Source organism: Budorcas taxicolor, chromosome 12 (assembly GCF_023091745.1).
Source record: "Budorcas taxicolor isolate Tak-1 chromosome 12, Takin1.1, whole genome shotgun sequence".
Classification (NCBI taxonomy): Eukaryota; Metazoa; Chordata; class Mammalia; order Artiodactyla; family Bovidae; genus Budorcas; species Budorcas taxicolor.
In genome coordinates this window covers 77,100,959-77,123,386 of record NC_068921.1, presented here as the reverse complement: position 1 = coordinate 77,123,386, position 22,428 = coordinate 77,100,959, and the positions used below count along the sequence as shown (strand labels likewise).

Below are 22,428 nucleotides of genomic sequence, written 5' to 3'. Positions count from 1 at the left end.
CCTTTCTGTCTCTGATATTTATACGTCATGTTTTCCTTGATTCTGTCAGCAGGGGGAGTTGATTCTCTATTGTTTGGGAAGAGCTCGACAGATTTTCCAGAAATAAAGTAACTAAATTTCCAGTATCTATAGGAATTGCCAATTGTTCCCCTCAAAAAAATTCCTTTAGTAATCTCCATTACTTTTTTTTTCAATCCTTTTTTCAGGTACATAATTTTATCTTTACCAGTTGCGCCCTGTTAATAGAAATTAAAAATCTGAAATTCCATGAACTATCTAGTGGGGGGAAACTTCCCAAAAGCCAAGGAAAGGAAATGCATTCTAAAATAGCACACAGTAACACTGTAAGTCAATTTTATTTCAATAACAAATAAAACAGTACAAGGTAAGAGTTTATGAAAGCAAGGATTAGTCATTGCTAAATAGCGACCAATGCTACTGAATGCACAAAAACTTGCCTTGAATCTAAACTATTTCATCGATCATTAACTCTCACCTAACATGCCCAACATAGGACATTCCCCCTACATTTCCCCCATAAACAGCAAAGAAAAGCTGAAAAGACGTTAAATTCAAGTAAATCTTAGTAAATTTAACTTTTTAAATAATTTGGTGACATAAACTATCACAAGGAATGACAATAATGTTTTGAAACCACTGGCTGGTAAGAAAGCCTGAATTTTTGGAAAATAACTTTAAACTATCAAAGTAAATGCTGGTGTTCTTTTTAAGCTTTTACGTTAATACTTTAAAAATGTAGAGTAACCATGTCAGAATCCTCCCCCAAAATGGGGGGCGGGGGATGTTTATAACTGGTTCATTCATGTCTAATAAAAAAAAAAAAAAAATCTTCCTTAAAAGTCTTCAGTACCTAATAACATCCCCTGAATAAGGAGGTTGGCAGGGGAAGTTGTCAGAAAAATTTAATTTCCTTTCATTAGCCAGTCTGCTCCACAAATAGGTGCTTGTTAAGTTCAAAGCGGTCCTGAAAGCGACATCAGTTTTAAGTCTTTTTTTTTTAAACTCCAAGCAGTCACATCTGCTAATGAGATTTTCCAAATAACAATTGTTTTCAAGTCAGAGATAAATCTATACTTCCCATTCTATTCCCTCCCCACAAAAAAAAAAAGAAAAAAATCAAGGTTTACTGCTTTATTACACCTTGCTGTTTTCGCTGACCCTACATTCTCCAAATTTTAGCTTAAAGGGATAAAATTCCATGAAAAGGGTCATTTAAGAATGTCAGTGGTTTCCACACATTGAGTTTGAAGGTTCTTTGTTCAAGCCACTGACAGTTATTGGAGAATACTTCCCCTTAATAGCCTCTCTGTCAGGAAGTGTTAAACCTGCCAAATGCAGACAATTAGTGCCTCGTGAACAAAATACAGGAAGAGTACTGGCTGATGGAGACTGGATTATAAATCTACAAGGAAACTTTTAACAGATCTTTTCTTTCAAACGTGTAATAGTATATTTGCAAAAGATACTCAAAGAAAAAAAATAAACCCTGCTATCTAAAATGTTCGTTTCCTTGAGAGAACTAACAGGCAAATATTAGCTCATTAGTAATATTTTAACATGCCTTTATATATAAATATTAGGGATGGACTGTGTACAGAGAGAGGTATCATTTACACAAAGCAAAACTTCCAAAAATTCTTCAGCTATTACAAATCCATCTCTTGTACAAACCACCACAAAATAATCTTGTGTCTTAACTAATCGGTAATGCTTAAGTTTTCCTACTATGAAAAGCAAATTCACTAAATGACCTTCCAAGTAAAATCAAATAGTCTTTAAAATTAGCTTTTCACTTGTCAATAATTCACTGCAGAATTATTTTGTTGAGAACACATAATGTACTAGACACTAAAAATCTCTATTACCAGTTTCAATAATAAACTATTAAGTACATCTGGCTCCAATATGTTCTCTCAGCACATATATTTATAAAACTACTTTTAAAGGGATAAAAAGCCCAATATAGCTCGAAATCCAATGGCACTGACGCATCCCACAGTGTAACTTCCTTGTAGGGCTGAACGTGAGGGAAGGTGATAAGTCACTCAGTCGTGTCTGACTCTTTGTGACCCCCATGGACTGTAGTCTGCCAGGCTCCTCTGTCCATGGGATTCTCCAGGCAAGAATACTGGAGTGGGTTGCCATTTCCTTCTCCAGGGGATCTTCCCAACCCAGGGATCGAACCAAGGTCTCCTGCATTGCAGGCAGATTCCTTACCATCTGAGCCACTAGGGAAGCCCTCCCTACAGGGCTAGAGGTAGAAAAACAATTCTTAGTAAAAAGAATTAAATCAACAAGAAAAAGACCAACAGTCATCAGGAAAAAATGGGCAAAGGATTAAATAAGAAGTTTACATTAAATGAAATTTAAAAGGGTAACATATAAAATATGTTCAACTTTAATCATAATTACGAGACAGTACTTTTCATCCACCAGTGTCTGAGAAGAGCCAAGAGCGGTGACCTGAAGGAGGACTAGCACTGCTCTCCCTACTGGGTATAATGTTTTTAAAAAGAAACGGTCAGGATCTATCAAAAGTGTGAGGGCATACATCTTTCGACCCAGAAATTTCATTTTGGAGAAGTTATTCTACAGATACACTCACATGCACGCACAAAGAGACATATATAAAGACATTTATTATTTTCACTTGGTTGGTGGTGGTTTGGTAAGGAAAGAAAATCAGAAGGGAAAAAAAACCAAAAACTTAAAAGGCCTTAACTAGGGAAACTGGTAAACGGGTACCATAAATGGTTCACATATCTACATGGAATACTACACAGCCTTTTAAACAAATGAGATTGCTTCATATGTTCTTATGCATCCATCTGTGCATTAATTAGGCAAATATTTACAGGGAAATACCACATGAAGTAGATTTTGCCCTCACGGAACATACAGCTGAATAAGAGAAACAGAAAACAGAGTAAACAAATCCACTGAGACTTGAAATAAATGTTCCATGGAAACCAGTGGTACAGAGGCAGCCAGTAAGAGGGAGAACCCATTTTAGAAAGATCACTCAGACAGGGGGCTTCCAAAGCAAAATTTAAACTGAAACCCAAAGGGAACGGCAGTTAGCCACCATGGGAAGAATCAACAGAAAGAATTCTAGACAAAAGGAACAACATGCATGAAAACCCTAGACTAGAAAGCTCGGTGCAGAAGCACAGTAAGGACGTGGCAGAAAAGGGCAGGAGGAAGCATCGATACAGGCAGAAGCTGTGGTCTGCTCTGACGGGACCTTATGGGATTCGGTCCTGGTTCAAATGCCTTGGCACTAGGCAGGAGAAAGATGGTTCAGGTTTAGGTTTCAAGAAGATGACTCTCACACACTAAAGAGATGCAAAATACGACATACACTGTGGGGGGAGAGGAAAGTTAGAGGACAATACACAGCATGTGACCTCATCTACATTAAGACAGAAAAACATACATCGGTGCTTATAAAAACTTACGTATGGACATATTAAAAAACTCAGCTTGAGTTACTGCTCAAAAATAGGATTGAGAGCTGGGGGAAAGGGGGAATTTTACTTCTCATTGCATACCCTTAGTTTCACATTGAACTTTAAAAAAAAACCATAAAGATAAAAATTTAACCCTATGTCCATAATTCAAAAATTAAATTAGGGCTTCCTTGATGGCTCAGTGGTAAAGACTCTACCTGCCAATACAGGGGACACGGGTTCGATCCCTAGTCCGGGAAGAGCTCACACGCCAGGGGACACCTAAGTCCGCGCGCCACAACTACAGAGCCAGAGCTCAGAGCCTGGGAGCCGCAACGAGGAAAGCCGCTGCGGTGAGAGGCTCAAGCACCACGACCAAGAGCAGCCCCGCTCACCGGAACTAGAGAAAGCCCGTGCACAGTGACAAAGATCCAGCGGAGCCGTAAATAAAACAAATCCTTTTTAGAAAGCCAATCTGTGTTATTCCAATTATCTAACTAGTGATTTCCAGAGCTGTTAACAAAATACAGTGGTGGTGGTGGTTTAGTTGTTCAGTCATGTCCAACTCTTGCGGCCCCACGGACGGTCCACCAAGCCCCTCTGCCCATGGGATTTCTCCCAGGCAAGGATACTGGAGTGGGTTGCCATTTCCTCCTCCAGGGGATCTTCCCGACCCAGCGACTGAATCTGCGTCTTCTGCACTGGCAGGTGAGTTCTTTACTGCTGAGCCACCGGGGAAGCCCCCCAGAATATAGTCTAATCCCAGTATATGCTTCAAATCTGCATGACTTCTTACTGCCTCGGAACCAAATCTCAGCTCCTTCACTGGGTTTCCATGCCTGTTCCTGTCATTCTGAGCCACCAGTCCATCCTAGTCTCTCTCCATCCCAACACCAGGCACTCTCTCCAGCCTTTCCTCAGCCAACCTGGCTCAGCCAGAAACTCTATTCTTCTTCACCACCTTCAGCAAACCAACTCACAGTACTGTATGTCCCACACTAGGCCCTGAAGGCACAGGACAGAACAAGAAAAGCTCCTCTGTAAGTAAAAAATTACAATATTACACCCCAGCCCTCATGTAATCTACAGCCTAGAGAAAAAGACACATCTTAAACATGACTGCACGGCAGCTAAGAAATCAGTACCGAGAGGCGTGCTGCAGAAGCGAAGAGGGCACGTGACAACAGGGGATCTCGAACTCAAAAACGGTCTCAGGAGGCTTCTCAGACATAGCGACTTTGAAAAGAGACCTAGGAAATGAAATCACGGTGGAACACAGTCAGGGAGACTGGGGCCTGAGAGTCAGCCCACTGCAGAGTGAGGCAAGGCCTCAGAAAAAAGCATGAACTCCAGCGTAAGAGCAAGGAAATGAGGGGACTCGCTTTGGCAGCCTTTGGCAGACTTTAAGCATAGAATTTACTTGTTATTTGTATACTGTCTTACCCTGTGTAGCCCCTGATCCCATTAAAATGTAAGCTCCAGAAGAGTAGAAATCTCTGTCCCGTTGGCTCAGCGATATACTTTCAGTGCCTAGAACAATGCCTGGCACATGCAAGAAACAGCTGTTGAGTGAAAGAAGGAATGAAGGAGTGAACAGATGACTTCTTTAGAGAGAGGTGAACGGGATCTGTGGAGTCCAGCTGGGAAGCGGCAGTCTAGGTGAGAGACAAACGACCATTTTCTCTTAAAGTGAGGGGTGCTTGCTTCGAGCCTCACCCAGACGTCACTCTCTTTAGAAAGCCTTTCCAGTCCTATGCCAGGTTAGGCATCATTGCCCTGTGATCACATTACACCCTGCCCCTCCATTAGGACGGCCCCTGCCGCACTTCATCTCTAGGAGCGATGTGACTAGCTTGCTCGCTCTCTCTGCTGAATCCCCAGAGCTTAGCAAATCAACACATTACTTGTTGAATGAATAAACAACCATCCATCAACCTCCAAAGAAATCAGTCTGTTGTGACAGGACGATCTCCTGAATGACTGACTCCAGTGCCAACAGCACTTCTCATCTCAGGAGCATCGATGTTAGAAGGGGGTGAACCTGTATCCAAGGAGACGGAGAGGCTTGTCCAAATTCCCGTATCTAAGTGACACACAGAAAGGGTGTGCTGTACATTAATCTGGAGCACGGGCTCAAGAGCCAGACAGGCTCCAGTTTTGCCCTAACATTTTGATGAAATATTGTCAACACTGGGCAAAACCAGCTCCGGGTATTTACCCTCACGTCTTAATTCTCTCTCAGTCAAGCACTTTTCTCACTGCATCAGACAATTTCAAGTTTTGACATTTATGTTTTCAAAAAAAAAAACCTGCTGTTAAAAACAAATATATAATGCTACCCATTTAAGGATTTTAAAATAAACATTTCTTTAATTTTTTTAAAAAGTCAAACTTAACGTGGTAGTTAGCTTTCAAAATGAAGGGTCACAGTTTGCCAACAAAGGTCCGTCTAGTCAAGGCTATGGTTTTTCCAGTAGTCATCTATGGACGTGAGAGTTGGACTGTGAAGAAAGCTGAGCACCGAAGAATTGATGCTTTTGAACTGTGGTGTTGGAGAACACTCTTGAGGGCTACAAGGAGATCCAACCAGTCCATTCTAAAGGAGATCAGTCCTGGGATTTCTTTGGAAGGAATGATGCTAAAGCTGAAACTCCAGTACTTTGGCCACCTCATGTGAAGAGGTGACTCACTGGAAAAGACTCTGATGCTGGGAGGGATTGGGGGCAGGAGGAGAAGGGGACAACCCAGGATGAGATGGCTGGATGGCATCACTGACTCAATGGACGTGAGTCTGAGTGAACTCCAGGAGTTGGTGATGGACAGGGAGGCCTGGCATGCTGTGATTCACGGGGTCGCAAAGAGTCGGACACGACTGAGCGACTGAACTGAACTGACTGACTAATCCTGATGACTTCAACTCAAGAGGTAGGAGAAATAATCCAATGACATCGTTTGATTCTCTTCCTCAAGCAATAAAAATTCCTGTCATTCATTCTGTAATGCCAACCTGCCTTGAACTAAACTCAGTTTCTCAAGTTATTTAATGCATGGAAATACTGATGAGGGAAGCACTGGAGGAAAGCATTAAGCTATAAATTCTAAAGCAGCAGTCCCAGAAATGGAGAAAGACGAAAGAAGCCAACAGAACCAGTAACCATTTCTTTTACTCCTCTATTTCAGTACAACTTGCATTAAGCGAGCTTTATCATCCAACCCAAGAATAAAACCGTGAAAAATCCTGTTTTCCAGAGAATATGGTGGGAAGGGTAGGTGATGTTGCTATAAGCAAGTTAGTGAAAGCGAAATTGCTCAGTTGGGTCCGACTCCTTGTGACTCCATGGACTATAGCCTACCAAGCTCTTTCGTCCATGGAATTTCCCAGGCAAGAGTACTGGAGTGGGTTGCCATTCCCTTCTCCAGGGGATCTTCCTGACCCACAGATTAAACCCAGGTCTCCTGCACTGCAGGCAGACACTTCACCGACTGAGCCACCAGGGAAGCCCCGAGTAAGCAGATCACAAACATGTAAAAAGAAGCTAGAAAAAAACTGGCTGCCTTTTCTGCAAGCCTAATATACCTGCTGGGTTTGTTTCCCTGGTAGCTCAGCTGGTAAAGAATCTGCCTGCAACGCAGGAGACTCCAGTTTGATTCCCGGGACGGAAAAATTCCCTAGAGAGGGGACAAGCTACCCACTCCAGTGTTCTTGGGCTTCCCTGCTGGCTCATACAGCAAAGAATCCACCTGCAATGCAGGAGACCTGGGTTCGATCCCTCGGTTGGGAAGATCTCCTGGATGAGGGCATTGCAACCCACTCCAGGGGAGAATCCCATGGACAAAGAAGCCTGGCAGGCCACAGTCCAGACGCAACTGAGCAGCTAACCACAGTGTACCTGTTAACGGTCTACAGCACCCACCTGTAAGGCAGTGAGGCTCAGTAGCTAAGAGCAAAGGTGCTGGGGCCAAAAGGCATGGGCTCCGATGAGGACTCATTGACAGTGTATGTGTTACCTACCAGTGTGCCTCTCTGGAATTAGGTTTTCTCATCTGTAAGATGGACACAGTATCTCATAGGGATTATTAAAAAGATGAAATCAGTAACAGATGAAACATGCTAGAACAGAGTCTGGCAAGAAGTAAGCACTCAGGGTTGGCAATGTGATAAAATGGGCAGCCCGCACCCTCAACTATCAAGCGTGGTTCTCTCCTACTTGACCCTGGGTGTTCTATCCTGGGATCATCACTCACTCTGAAACTGCATGATACAGAATACAGAACTAATACTGATGCTACAACACCACAAAAAATGTGTCTAGGGGAACCTCCAGCACACTTGCCTGGATCCACTGATCTGCGTACTCCTCCTAGTGGGTGATCGGGGCTGGTCTTGGGTGGGGAAGGGAAGGAAAATCTGTAGCAAAGATGCAGATTCAAAGAGTCCTCCCCGACACTGAACACCCCATTCTTCCCTAGTGATGTTGGTGTCAAATACTACCTCCACCATCTGCCACTCAGACGACACCTCTCCTCCCTCTCTCACCACAGTCTACTTACCAACCCCAAATTCTGGGCTCACGGGACCCAAGTCCTGTTACTCATCCATACGGGAAGCTATTTGGGAGTTTACTTACATCAGCTGGTTTTTGAACAAAAATGTGACTGCTTTTGAAGAAAAAAAAAATCACTGCTTCAAGACATTATGGGGAAATGTTATATCTGCGTACAAAAAGCTATACATCCTCAGTTCAGTTCAGTTGCTCAGTCGTGTCCAACTCTTTGCGACCCCACGGACTGCAAGACACCAGGCTTTCCTGTCCATTACCAACTCCCGGAGCTTAATAGACCCTCAAGTCATATACAAAAATAAAGCAGAACTTCCAACAATCCTGGGTTCAAGAAATAGGCTCCCGCTGATGATGTGTTTTCCAGATAACTCTGAGTCAAACAGAAGACTCTTTCTGCTTAAATTTATTTGCAAATCTAAATTTTAGCACACATTTCTCTAATTATAAAGTACTGTAATAAACATGGCTGCATAAATCTTTTTTTTTTTTCCCAAAAATATAAAGCCTCTGTAGCATCATCAGGAAAGTTACTCTTGGTTTAACAGGGAAAAAGGATACTGATGTCTAACAGTATACTTTTTGATTCCTAGGAAAGAGCTTTTCTTCTTTGGTTTTTTTAATGATTCCCTTCATACCAGTTTTTTATACTTATTATTTGGCTCTTTCTACTAAAGCAAAAGTGCAGTGTTGAAAATCTAGCTAATGAGGTGATAAAAATAATTACTACTGTGAACCTATAGTATAAACCTCATTCAACTATGTTACCATAACTTTGAGATGCAATTATTACTATTCTCTCTTACAGAGCAACAGAAACTCGAACAAGTTTAATAAATATCCCAGGGAAAAGGTAGGTATTAGAACCAAACAAAGCAATTTAACCACTGGTGATTCCTCCCCCTGCTTCACCCCTGACATCTAAGGGATCATGAAATCTTCACCCTCCAGTGTTTCCCCACACTGCCTACTTGGCTCCATCCTAACATCTTACTTCAGGCCCCCATTATTTCTTGTCTGGATTAAAGGAAATGCGTTCTAACTGGCCAACCAACCTCAAGCTTTGCACTGCTCTAATCCATTTTCCACATCACAAATCAAAATCAGTTCAGTTCAGTCGCTCAGTCGTGTCCAACTCTTTGCAACCCCGTGAATCACAGCATGCCAGGCCTCCCTGTCCATCACCAACTCTCGGAGTTCACTCAAACTCATGTCCATCAAGTCGGTGATGCCATCCAGCCATCTCATCCTCGGTCATCCCCTTCTCCTCCTGCCCCAAATCCCTCCCAGCATCAGAGTCTTTTCCAATGAGTCAACTCTCTGCATGAGGTGGCCAAAGTACTGGAGCTTCAGCTTCAGCATCATTCCTTCCAAAGAAATCCCAGGCCTGATCTCCTTCAGAATGGACTGGTTGGATCTCCTTGCAGTCCAAGGGACTCTCAGGAGTCTTCTCCAACACCACAGTTCAAAAGCATCAATTCTTTGGTGCTCAGCTTTCTTCACAGTCCAACTCTCACATCCATACATGACCACTGGAAAAGCCATAGCCTTGACTAGACAGACTTTAGTCAGGGAAGTAATGTCTCTGCTTTTGAATATGCTATCTAGGTTGGTCATAACTTTCCTTCCAAGGAGTAAGCGTCTTTGAATTTCACGGCTGCAGTCACCATCCGCAGTGATTTTGGAGCCCAAAAAAATAAAGTCTGACACTGTTTCCACTGTTTCCCCATCTATTTGCCATGAAGTGATGGGACCGGATGCCATGATCTTCGTTTTCTGAATGTTGAGCTTTAGGCCAACTTTTTCACTCTCTTCTTTCACTTTCATCAAGAGGCTTTTTAGTTCCTCTTCACTTTCTGCCATAAGGGTGGTGTCATCTGCATATCTGAGGTTATTGATATTTCTCCCGGCAATCTTGATTCCAGCTTGTGCTTCTTCCAGCCCAGCGTTTCTCATGATGTACTCTGCATAGAAGTTAAATAAGCAGGGTGACAATATACAGCCTTGATGTACTCCTTTTCCTATTTGGAACCAGTCTGTTGTTTCATGTCCAGTTCTAACTGTTGCTTCCTGACCTGCATATAAGTTTTCTAATTCCACAATTTTGATCATGTTAGCTCTTCTACAAGAAACCAGAGACTCCCAAATCCACAAAAATGATGCCCCAGCACAGCATTCGAGGCCACACGTGGCCTCAGTCACTCAGTCGTGTCCGACTCTGCAACCCTACGGACTGTAGCCCGCCAGGCTCCTCTGTCCGTGGGATTTCCCAGGCAAGAATACTGGAGTGGCTTGCCATTTCCTCCTCCAGGGGAATCTTCCCGCCCCAGGGATCAAACCCGCCTCTCCTGTGTCTCCTGTACTGCAAGTGGATTCTTTCCCACCGAACCACCAGGGAAGCCCTGAGACCACACATATCTAGATCCTAAGTATCTGTTCAGCCCCGTCTTACTACAGCCCCTCACAGGGCATCCCTGCAGTTTTTTAAAGCTCCTGTGGTTGCCCAGCTCTGACAAGGTATTTTCACTGACCATAATGCTATATTTCCATCATTAGCCTGACTTTTTTAGCTAACTCACTGTTACTCAGACGTCAGATATCACTTAAATATCCTTCCTGTGGAAGTCTGAAACGGGGTTAGGGGCCCCTCCTACATGGGCCCCATGCACTCTTAGCCTCACGTTATTAAAATGTATTAAATTGCCTGTCTACTTGTCTCCCTAAGGGGAGCTGAAGCTCTTTGAATTCAGGGTCTCTGGCTGGTTGTTTTGTTGTTGTTGCTGCTGTTTTGGCTAAACAAGTAGTTGGGGTTCCAACCCTGTCTACCGGTGGCTTCAGAAAAACACTCTTCATTCTGTTCTCAAGCCCCTGAGATCTAGTTAATAAGATACTGAATACAATGAAAGGCAAATACTTGATACCAGATGAGGAGCTGAATACTTGACTACTTTAAGTAACACTTGAAAATAACACTAGTTTCTCTCTCATGAAAAGAGCAACTCAAGGACAAGACAAAAGGAAATTATTCCAGAAGACTCCTTAAGTACAACACACAATGGTTTAAAAGAATATAGTAAACCATCTCCATGGAACCTCCAAGTAACATTCAGTTATTCAAATAGAAAAGGAACAAATGTTTTAAAGAGAGATATAATAAACTGAAACCACATTAATCTACTCAAGCACTTGGAAGGAAAAAAGGTAGAATATAGTTGCCGAGAAAAAGAACTGCCTTAAAAATACCACAGATTAATGGGGAGAAGAATGGATTTTAAAAAGATGGAATTATCTATAAAAAGCACGTACAGTCTTCCAGTGCAAGAGTATTGCTTAATGCAGTTGCTAAAACTACAAGGTATTCCAAAAATTTACACTATTTATCTGCATCAGCAAACCTCTATCTGCATAGACACCATCAAAAACAATCTTTTACCTAACAAATCTAAACTACACAATGTGAAGAGTAGTGCAGTTTCAAATTAAAGTGGAGTTACTACAGGCTTCTAAAAGAGGCTTCTTTTTTTTAAAAGAAAAAAATGTATTGCTTCTTACATCAGAAAGAATTAAAAGCAAACTAGAAATAAAACTAGTATTAAACTTTATCTGAAGAAAAGGGCATTCCATAAAATTACTTTCAAAATATTTATCTGAAAACTATATCCTATAGATTCAATTGCAGCTTAACAAATTCATTCAGACAAGTGGTGTTTGGAACTGTACACCACAGTCAAAGTTACGCAGGCAATGAAAATCCATCATTATTTAAGAGTATTAAGAGGATCTTAAAAATCACCTAATGCATACAAGGAGACAATAGTGAAAAACAGTGGATTTCTTTTCCTCAACTTTCTACTTTTCCCTATTTTTCAAATGAACAGAGGTTGGAAATTCATATACAGTTTGTTGAATGAAGCCTCCTTGAAAAGAAAACCAAAAACACCCGTTGAAGAAGCAAAACCAAGTTTACAATTAGTAACACCTACTACAGTAAAAGGCACTATCATTTTCAGGCAATTCTGGAGGTTTCACTGGGATCAGTTCAAGGCCTGCTAAAAGCCATAGAGCCTCCCACCCAGGGATCGCCTCAAGCACAATATGGAGAAAAATTTCACACTGGAGAGAGCTCCAAAAATATCAACATTTCAAAGTCCATAAGACCAAGTTCACCGGGAAGCAGACGAGCATGGGACCTACAAGTTCACCCTTCATGCAGGCTCCAGGAGCCAGTGAGTTCAGAAGGTTTCAAGGGTGTTCAAACAGGACAAAATCTGCATTGAAACCCTGTATCAAAACCTTGAGGACTTTCCTCTGTTTTTTGTCTGTGGGAGTCTGGGGCTGGTAGATCTCCCTTCCAAATGCTCAACCACCAAGGCCCTGCACAGAGCCAGGTCTCTGATTAGAGATGGCCAACCACGATTTGATAAGCCAGTATAAGATGTTCATGAAAGGTTTGCCTCAGGCTGCCTGTGCTGTGAGTCAGACTACTTCTCCTCAAACATATTAAATCTGTAACTCAAACTCTAGTTCTTATCTTTCTCCATGGCATGATTTCACCAAGCATAATTTAGAATTACAACAGATTCTTTCGAAAGCTTTTGGTATGAGTGGTTCATCTGAGAGGCACCTTAGGGAAAAACAGGGGCACAAACTCTCAAACATCCAGAGCTTTTGCATTTTTTAAATCAACATGAAGAAGCTTCCAGAAGAAATTCAAATGCCAAATCTGTTTCCTTATGAAATTCACAGGGAAGACAAGATTCATAGAGAACAGCAAAGGCACAGAAAAAGCCAAATGAAAAATGTAAAAAACTTAAAACTCTCTCAAACCTACTGGTCTTTATCCTGCTCTTCCTGTTTCTCTATTCTATGCTCCTCCGCTTTCCCTGCCCTGTTCTTCCTTCCCCTGACTTGTTCCCCTTTTCTCCTGGCTGACCAGAAACTTGTCAAATGAGGGCAAGTCCCTATGGCTAAAGTATACTTCGATCTCATTCTGAACTGAGAGGCAGTATCAAAGATTTCCCAAAGCCTCCACAACACAGAAGTTTACAGAGAAACAGAGTATTCTAGGAGTGTATAATCTAAGGTACCCAAGTTTATATCAACTGGTTCATACTGCTAGCAAGAGCCTCAGGCAGAAAATATCGGATTAACGGGGAGAAGAGGAAGACCCTGAAAGTGACCTGAGACTCCTAACCAAACAGAAACAGAGGTTTAGAAAAACTGTACATGATGGGCAAGGTCTTTGGGAGACTACTACCAAAATCCGCCCTGTGAAGTTCTGTTGGACTCTAGTGCAGTTCTGCTGGCTGAGAGAGCAAAGTCCTCTGGAGATGTCAGAGATGGCCTCTTTAATGCCCTTAGACAGAAATCAAGGGGAGATCCTGAAGCACTTGCAACCCCAGCTCTCCATGTTTTGTGAGCAGTCTTAAACCAGAAATGGGAAATTTCATGAATAAAAACTGGATGGAAAACAGCCACATTTTCAGGTCTTCAATTTCATACTATACATTTTGAAGGAGCCTCAAAACAAAAGCAGAATAAGGCCCAGAATAAACTAATGCCCTTACAGATAAAATCAGATGCTCCCATTCCAGATATTAATATAGTCTTCTGATAAAGACACCAGCAGATTTTGTAACCAGAAGTGACAATCAGTAAACAATTGCTCGATATTAGCCAAGAAAATGAAGGAAAAAACTGTAACAGTGTTTCAAAAGTGAATCAAATACCCATTTCACCTATCAACTCAAAGGAGAAATTTCACTAATTACTAATTATTGATACTGCTGGTACACTATCAACCTTAAACACCACCATTGTTACACAGCCCTCTCTGAGTGTCAACAAAGTACTCAGATAACGGGTATCTCTAATACTTGTCACATTTTCCATATGCCAGTACCCAGCTTTGAATCTTTACTCAAGGAACATTCTGGAGAAGGAAATGGCAACCCATTCCAATATTCTAGACTGGAAAATCCCATGACGGAGGAGCCTGACAGGCTACTGTCCATGGGGTCGCAAAGAGTTGGACACACCTGAGCAACTTCACTTCTCCTTTCTCCTATGAGACACTAGACTCACTGACTCATAAGAAAGAATGCAAATAGAATTTTTAGATCAAATGCTCTCCTAATGACCTCTTCCTTGAACTCCTGAGGACTATTACTCATCAAGACAAAATTAATTTGGACTCCAAGCCCAAAGTGAATATCTCAAGGTCAGATTTCTTGTTCTATATATATATTTATTTATGTATATAAACATACAATTATACTGGCAGGAGGGCTGAATAGATCAAGGTTCAGAAGACCACTACCCAAATGCTGGGCTTTCCTGATGGCTCATATGGTAAAGAATTTGCCTGCCATGAAGGAGACCTGGGTTCAATTCCTGGGTAAAGAAGACCTCCTGGAAAAGGTTACCCACTTGAGTATTCCTGCCTGGAGAATTCCATGGACAGAAGAGCCTGAGGGACTACAATTCACAGAGTCACAGACAGTAGGACACGACTGAATAACTAATACATTCAGACTCTCTGAGATGAGAATGTGAGGAAGGACTAAAACCCAACAGCTGACAGCCTAATCAAGAAAACACTTATCATGCTCTTCTTGGGGTCTTTCAAGGCTGCAATCAAGGCATGGGCCAGACGGCACTTTCATTTAGAGGCTCAAATGGGGACAAATTCAACATCATTCAGGGGACTGGCAGAATTTATTTCCTTGTGGCTGGAGAACTGATGGCCCCACCTTTCTGCTGGCTCGGAATGGAGGTCACATTCATTTCGATCCTTGGAAGGGGTCTGCCATTCACGGCCATGTGGGTTTCCTCAATATGGCTGCCTTCATCATCAAGCCAACACCTAGAATCTGTTCTCTCATCTCTCAGAAAGGAGTCTTTTAGGATAAAACACAATGACACAATTATATTTCACCACCTTTGTGATGAAATTAACCAAGGGAGTGAAGTAATTAATTAAGGGAGTGACATGCCATCACCCTTTGCCATAGTCTCTGAGTGAGGGAGGTGAGGCAAACTGAAGAAGAGGGGATTACACAAAGGCGTGAATGCCTGGAAGGTCCTCAAAAACTTTTAACACAGGATTATCATTATGACTCAGCAATTCTACTCCTGAGTATATATCCAAAAGAACTTCAAACTGATATTCAACAATACACCTGCACACAAATGTTCACAGCAACAATATCCACAATCACCAAACACTAAAAATAATTCAAATGTTCACTAACCAATTACAAACACATTTCCTACAGAAACAATAACCAAATGCTTTTTTTTTTTTCCAAATGCATTTCTTACAACAACAAAAACAAGCCAAAAAAAAAAACGCCACAAAAATATCCCAGTGGTATTGTCATGCAAGGGAATATTATTCATCCATAAAATCAGGGATGAAATACTGATGCATGCTACAACATGAATCCTGTATTCTGCTTCACTTACTATTAAGCATTTCTAAAGTTCTTATTTTCATATACAGTATTTATAGCTATAGAAGATTTATTTAATTTCCTTGTAGGTTCAAATTCTCTGGTGAAATTCTTTATATGTTTAGCTATTTTCTCCACATTTCCCCCAAAGTTCTTTAACACAGTAGTCATACTTATTTTATAGTCTTTTCAGCCAATTTTAGTATCTAGAGAGACAGCACATGTGGGTCGATTCTAATGTCCGTTTTACTGTTTCTCTTGGTTTTTATTAGTTGGGTGTTCCCCTCTTTCGGTGTGTCTACTACATAGGCACTAAATGACAGATAATTTATATACAACGGTATGTGTATAAAATGTATTTCCTAGAACACTATTCATCCAACAAATCTTGAGTCAGCGCTCACTGTGTGCCAGGTACCGTGCGCAAGTGATACGGTAAAGAACAGAGCACAACCTCTGTTAGCAAGCAGCGTACTAGCCAGAGGAAGATACTTGACCCACCTCTACAATGGGCAAAAGGGCTATAAAACGAACTTGCTGCTACATATCTGACCCCTGTTACCTCTTCTCTCTCCCTTGATCACTCCAGTCACGTAATTCCATACTGTTTGTTCTTTAACCTCATTACTTTGGCACTTGTGAACAGTTTCTACTCAGTAAACCTTGTTTTTCTCCCTGATCATCACACGACACGCCCTGTGACATCATGCAAAACCTCGATAAAACTGTGAATAAACTCCACCCTAGAGCATGCCCTTTCCCTGTTCCCTGTCCTATGCTTCTTATTTTTTATGTATTGTTTGTCTCCTTCTATAGCGTATGTTCTATGAGGGCAGGAATAGTTTGGTGGTTTTGGTCTCTTTTGATCCCTACTATATCCATGCACTTAAAACAATGTTAGACAAACAGCATGCACTATGTTAAATATCTACTGAATAGATGAGTAAATAGTTTTAAACTTGATAAATGAAGTATAGGCTTGTTGTTGTTCAGTCACTAAGCTGTGTCCGACTCTTAGCAACACCACTGTCTGACGCTGTCTTTCACCCCAGGCTGCCCTATCCACTATCTCCTGGAGTTCACTCAAACTCATGTCCGTTGAGTTGCTGATGCCACTCAACCAGCTGATCCTCTGTTGCCCCCTTCTCCTCCTACCTTCGGTCCTTTCTACTGAGTCAGCTCTTAGCATCAGACAGCCAAAGTGTTGGAGTTTCAGCTTCAGCATCAGTCCTTCCAATGAATATTCAGGACTGATGTCCTTTAGGATGGACTGGTTTCACCTCCGTGCTGTCCAAGAGACTCTTAAGGGTCTTCTCCAGCACCATAGTTAGAAAGCATCAACTCTTTGGCAACTCAGCCTTCTTTATGGTCCAACTCTCACATCTATACATGACGACTGGAAAACCATAGCTTTGACTATACCGAACTTTGTCAGCAAAGTCATGTCTCTACTTTTTAATATGCTGTCTAGGTTGGTCATAGCTTTTCTTCCAAGGAGCAAACATCTTTTCATTTTGTGCTGTCTACAGTGATTTTGGAGCCCAAGAAAATAAAATTTGGCACTGTTTGCACATTTTCCCCATCTATTTGCCATGAGGTGAGGGGACTGCTGCTGCTGCTGCTAAGTCGCTTCAGTCGTGTCCAACTCTGTGCGACCCCATAGACGGCGGCCCACCAGGCTCCCCTGTCCCTGGGATTCTCCAGGCAAGAACACTGGAGTGGGTTGCCATTTCCTCCTCCAATGCATGAAGGTGAAAAGTGAAAGTGAAGTCGCTCAGTATGCCATGATCTCAGTTTTTTGAATACTGCATTTTAGGCCAGCCTTTTCACTCTCCTCTTTCACTTTCATCAAGAGGTTCTTTAGTTTCTCTTCACTTTCTGCCATAAAGGTGGTGTCATCTGCATATCTGAGGTTATTGATATTTCTCCCGGCAATCTTGATTCCAGCTTGTGCTTCATCCAGCCCGGCATTTCCCATGATGTATTCTGCATATAAGTTAAATAAGCAGAGAGACAACATACAGCCTTGACGTACTCCTTTCCCAATTTTGAACCAGTCCGTTGTTCCATGTTTGGTTCTACCTGTTGCTTCTTGTCCTGCATACAGTTTTCTCAGGAGACTGTTATTTTCTCAGGTGACCTGTTATTCCCATCTCTTGAAGAATTCTCCATAGTTTACTGTGATCCACACAGTCAAAGGCTTTCACATAGTCAACGAAACAAAAGTAAATGATTCCCTAGAATTCCCATGCTTTTTCTATGATCCAGCAGTTACTGGCAATTTGATCTCTGGTTCCTCTGCCATTTTGAAATCCAGCTTGTATATCTGGAAGTTCTTGGTTCACCTACTGCTAAAGTCTAGCGTGAAGAATTCTGACCATAATCTTGCTAGCATTGGAAATGACTGCAATTGTATGACAATTTGAACATTCTTTGGCATTGCCTTTCTTTGAGGTTGGAATGAAAACTAACCTTTTCCAGTCTTGTGGCCACTGCTGAGTTTTCCAAATTTGCTGGCGGGTAGAGTCCAGTACTTAAACAGCATCATCTTTTAGGATATGAGATAGCTCAACTGGAATTCCATCATCTCCACTAGGGTAATTCAGGGAAAATATATAGTAGAGGACCGAATCTAATACATACAGTCAAGCAATGCCTCTGTGAGAAATGCTATGTTTAAGCCATGACCTAAACTATGTGGAGAAGACAACCAATAGCAAAGACTGAAGCAGAATCAACACGCCCATGTTAGAACTAGGCACAGAAGTTTCAAAAATCTGAACGATGTCACAGGAGACTGGCTCATTCGATGCAAAGAGCAAGCTGACACAGTTTCAGTTTGAAGAGACAAACACAGGAGAACTATTCAAAGGATTTAAATCAGTCATCACTGAAGAGTTTCTAAGCACAAGCATATGATCAAATCAGGATATGTGAAACATCACTTAAGTTTTAGTGTCAAAAAGTAACTGAATGGGACCAAGACTGGCTACAAGCAGAGGACTTAGAAGGTTGGTGAAGTAATCCAGTCTATACAATGTTAGGTGGAACCTGGAGTTAGCATGAGGACCAAAAAAAAAAAGTAACAGATCAGAAAGATATTTAAGTAATTCTCTTTAGCAATATATATCAAGAACTCCTCAGTTTCTAGCTGGTGAAATGCTGGCATTTTCCCAGGCAGGAAAGAACGAAAAATGAGAAGCTTATACTAGGAGTCAGCAAACTTTTTCCTGAATAGGCCAGCTAGTAAATATTCCAGGCTTTGTGGGTCGCTGATACAGTTATTCAACTCGGCCATCATCACAGCAAAGCAGTCACAGACGCTTGTAAAGGAAAAAGCATGGCTGTGTCCCAATAAAATTTTATTTACAAAAGCAGGTGTTCATGGAGCCACCAAATGGCAGTCCGTGGCTAGAGAGAAGAGGATGAGGTGGGCTTCCAACTTGTTACTTTTATGGTGTCTCAATGTCATCAGGTCAACTTGTCTAAGAAGCAACTCGATATGCAGTTCCAAGATGATATCTTTTGGGGGGCTCCAAAATCACTGCAGATGGTGACGGCAGCCATGAAATTAAAAGACACTAGCTCCTTGGAAGAAAAGTTATGACCAACCTCAGTTCAGTTCAGTCGCTCAGTCGTGTCCGACTCTTTGCAACCCCATGAATCTCAGCACGCCAGGCCTCCCTGTCCATCACTAACTCCCGGAGTTCACTCAAACTCACATCCATCGAGTCAGTGATGCCATCCAACCATCTCATACTCTGTTGTCCCCTTCTCCTCCTGCCCCCAATCCCTCGCAGCATCAGAGTCTTTACCAGTTCTGCAACTTAGGAAGAACTAAAACCACAGTGCCCAAAGGAGACACTAATGAAAACCTGATTTCCCTCATAGAAGCTCAGAAAGACTTAGAACAAAGGCACCAGGGACTTTTAAAGGTGAGGCTGAAGTAGGGAGTTTTGATAAAAATCTGCAAAACCATTACTGAATGGCATTAACCCGAGGAGAGCACAATCAGCAAGCAGTTCATTTTTCTCTCACCACCACCCTCAATCTCACTTAAACCTAGCTCCCCATCTGGAGATGACCAGGCTGATCCTGTTGTGTTCCAGTCACATTCAAGTATGAGTTCAAGCTTGTTTTCAAGTATTTAAAAGAGCCAGTAAGAAATGAAATGAAACTTTCACATCACAGACAGCTGTTTCTCTCTGAGCAGGCCCCATCTCAACCTCAGGAGCTGGAATGCAGCCTTTCAGGTTTTTTGTGTTGTTTTTTTTTTTTAACCACTTTCCTTGTTCTTTAAGTCCATCTAGTCAAAGCTATGGTTTTTCCAGTAGTCATGTATGGCTGTGAGAGTTGGACTATAAAGAAAGCTGAGCACCGAAGCATTGATGTTTTTGAACTCTGGTGTTGGAGGAGACTCTTGAGAGTCCCTTGGACTGGAAGGAGAGCCAACCAGTCCATCCTAAAGGAGATCAGTCCTGAATACTCATTGGAAAGACTGATGCTGTAGCTGAAATTCCATTACTTCGGCCACCTGATGCAAAGAACTGACTCATTTGAAAAGACCCTGATGCTCGGAAAGATTGAGGGTGGAAGGAGGAGGGGACGACAGAGGATGAGGTGGTTGGATGGCCTCACCAACTCAATGGACATGAGTTTGAGTAGACTCCAGGAGTTGGTGATGGACAGGGAGGCCTTGAGTGCTGGAGTCCATGGGGACACAAAGAGTAGGACACGACTGAGCAACTGAACTGAACTGAAGAGACAAACAGGTTTGTCTTCAGATCTGAAGCCATAAAAATAAGTTATATTGCTTAGAATGAGTCTGTACAATAAGAGAAAACTCAGAATAAAATGAACATTTAAGGGACAAAATTAGGAAGAAAAATCAGCATGAATGCTAAGAATGAAGCATTTAAACAAGCCAAGAATACAAACACAAAACTAGAACTAAGAGTAATGTGCCAGAAGTATTTCAAGAAGCAAAGAGTGGCCAAGAGACGGAAAGGCTTTGAAAAGATAGAGGTAAGTATACACTGTACAAATGAGGCTTAAAGCCCAACATTCAGAAAATGAAGATCATGGCATCTGGTCCCATCACTTTATGGGAAATAGATGGGGAAACAGCAGAAACACTGTCAGACTTTATTTTTCTGGGCTCCAAAATCACTGCAGATGGTGATTGCAGCCATGAAATTCAAAGCCGCTTACTCCTTGGAAGAAAAGTTATGACCAACCTAGATAGCATATTCAAAAGCAGAGACATTACTTTGCCAACAAAGGTCCGTCTAGTCAAGGCTATGGTTTTTCCTGTGGTCATGTATGGATGTGAGAGTTGGACTGTGAAGAAAGCTGAGTGCCAAAGAATTGATGCTTTTGAACTGTGGTGTTGGAGAAGACTCTTGAGAGTCCCTTGGACTGCAAGAAGATCCGACCAGTCCATCCTAAAGGAGATCAGTCCTGGGTGTTCTTTGGAAGGACTGATGCTAAAGCTGAAATTCCAATACTTTGGCCACTTCATGCAAAGAGCTGATTCATTGGAAAAGACCCTGATGCTGGGAGGGATTGGGGGCAGAAGGAGAAGGGGACGACAGAGGATGAGATGGCTGGATGGCATCACCAACTCGATGGACGTGAGTCTGAGTGAACTCCGGGAGTTGGTGATGGACAGGGAGGCCTGGCGTGCTGCGGTTCATGGGGCTGCAAAGAGTTGGACACGACTGAGTGACTGAACTGAACAGAACACAGTGAAACATATGTATGACATGACATGTTAGCACATAAAGTTCTCTTGATCTTTAATCTCTGAAACTAAATTGTGTAAGTTGTTGTGTAAGTGCCCCAAAAAATTACTGGGGAAATCCGTGTCCTACTTACACTTTTTATAGACCAGTCACTGAGGACAGTTTTATATTGTAAACAATCACTGATATTTAGTCAACTATAAAACTGTCTTAAAGCAGTTCTTATTTTGTACTGTTTTTATTTTTACCTGCTATTTTTCTGTGTACTTTAGGACCCACATATTTGGGAAAAGGAATACTCTAGATATTAACAGATATTAAGAAGAATACTTCCTGGTTGCTTAAAAAAAAAATACACACACATATCACACACTGCATTTTGTGAAAGGGAACGGTTGCCAGTAACCTTCGCAAAAAAATTTCAGTGGGAATGAGGAAAGGAGAAAGATGTAGACTACAGCTAAGGGGTAAAGTGTGAAAATGAAAGCAAGTGAGGACAATTCTTCTAAGGCTGTGAAAGGACGGAGAACTAGGGCAGCAGCCCTGGTGCGGCCAGAGGTTCCCGTGCTCTCAGCAGAGGAGGAGGACAATTTCTCTCCCCCCAGACTGGAAGCACCGTGGTGTGAGGTACCAGTGGCCTCTTTTATCACTACGCTCAGGGGTCAGTACCTTTTCGACCGACTGAGTTCGTTTAACAGCAGTGATAATGGAACGGCGCTAAAAGACAAGGAGAGTTTTAAGACATGGAAGAGAGAAAACACCATCAGTGAACACTGCGGCCCGTGAGGGTGATCGGGCTGACATCTAGGACCTAAGAGGAAGAACTGGCTTTATGGAGGGCGGGAAGTAGCTTATTCATTGTAAGACGAAAGAAGAAAAAAAATGGATTACGTATTAAGGTAAATACAAACAAAACGTTGAGGATATTTCCTAATCAGGGGTCCAGCTTGCTAACTATCCTGTAATGCGTGAAATAACCCAGCACAATGATGAAGCATCGCCCAGTTCAGAAAGGGCAATAAGAAACACTGAGATGAAAAGGTCTTGCAAACTAATTCAAATTGCAAGGTGAAAGTCTACAAAGAGACTCTTTTCTCATGAGAAAAAAAATGAGTTAATTTTTCCTTGATGGTGGGGAGAAGTGTAGAGAGGGAGGGAAGACATACACTCTGACTTCTGCCTTTCTTCCTTAGAAGCCTTC

The 22,428-nt window shown here is 42.1% G+C and overlaps 1 protein-coding gene across 1 annotated transcript in view; it reads right to left on the bottom strand.

Moving 5' to 3' along the window:
* PCCA (propionyl-CoA carboxylase subunit alpha) overlaps positions 1 to 22,428 on the bottom strand; it is a 381,652-nt gene that overhangs the window by 252,912 nt on the left and 106,312 nt on the right. The gene's annotated exons all lie outside the window — the stretch shown is intronic.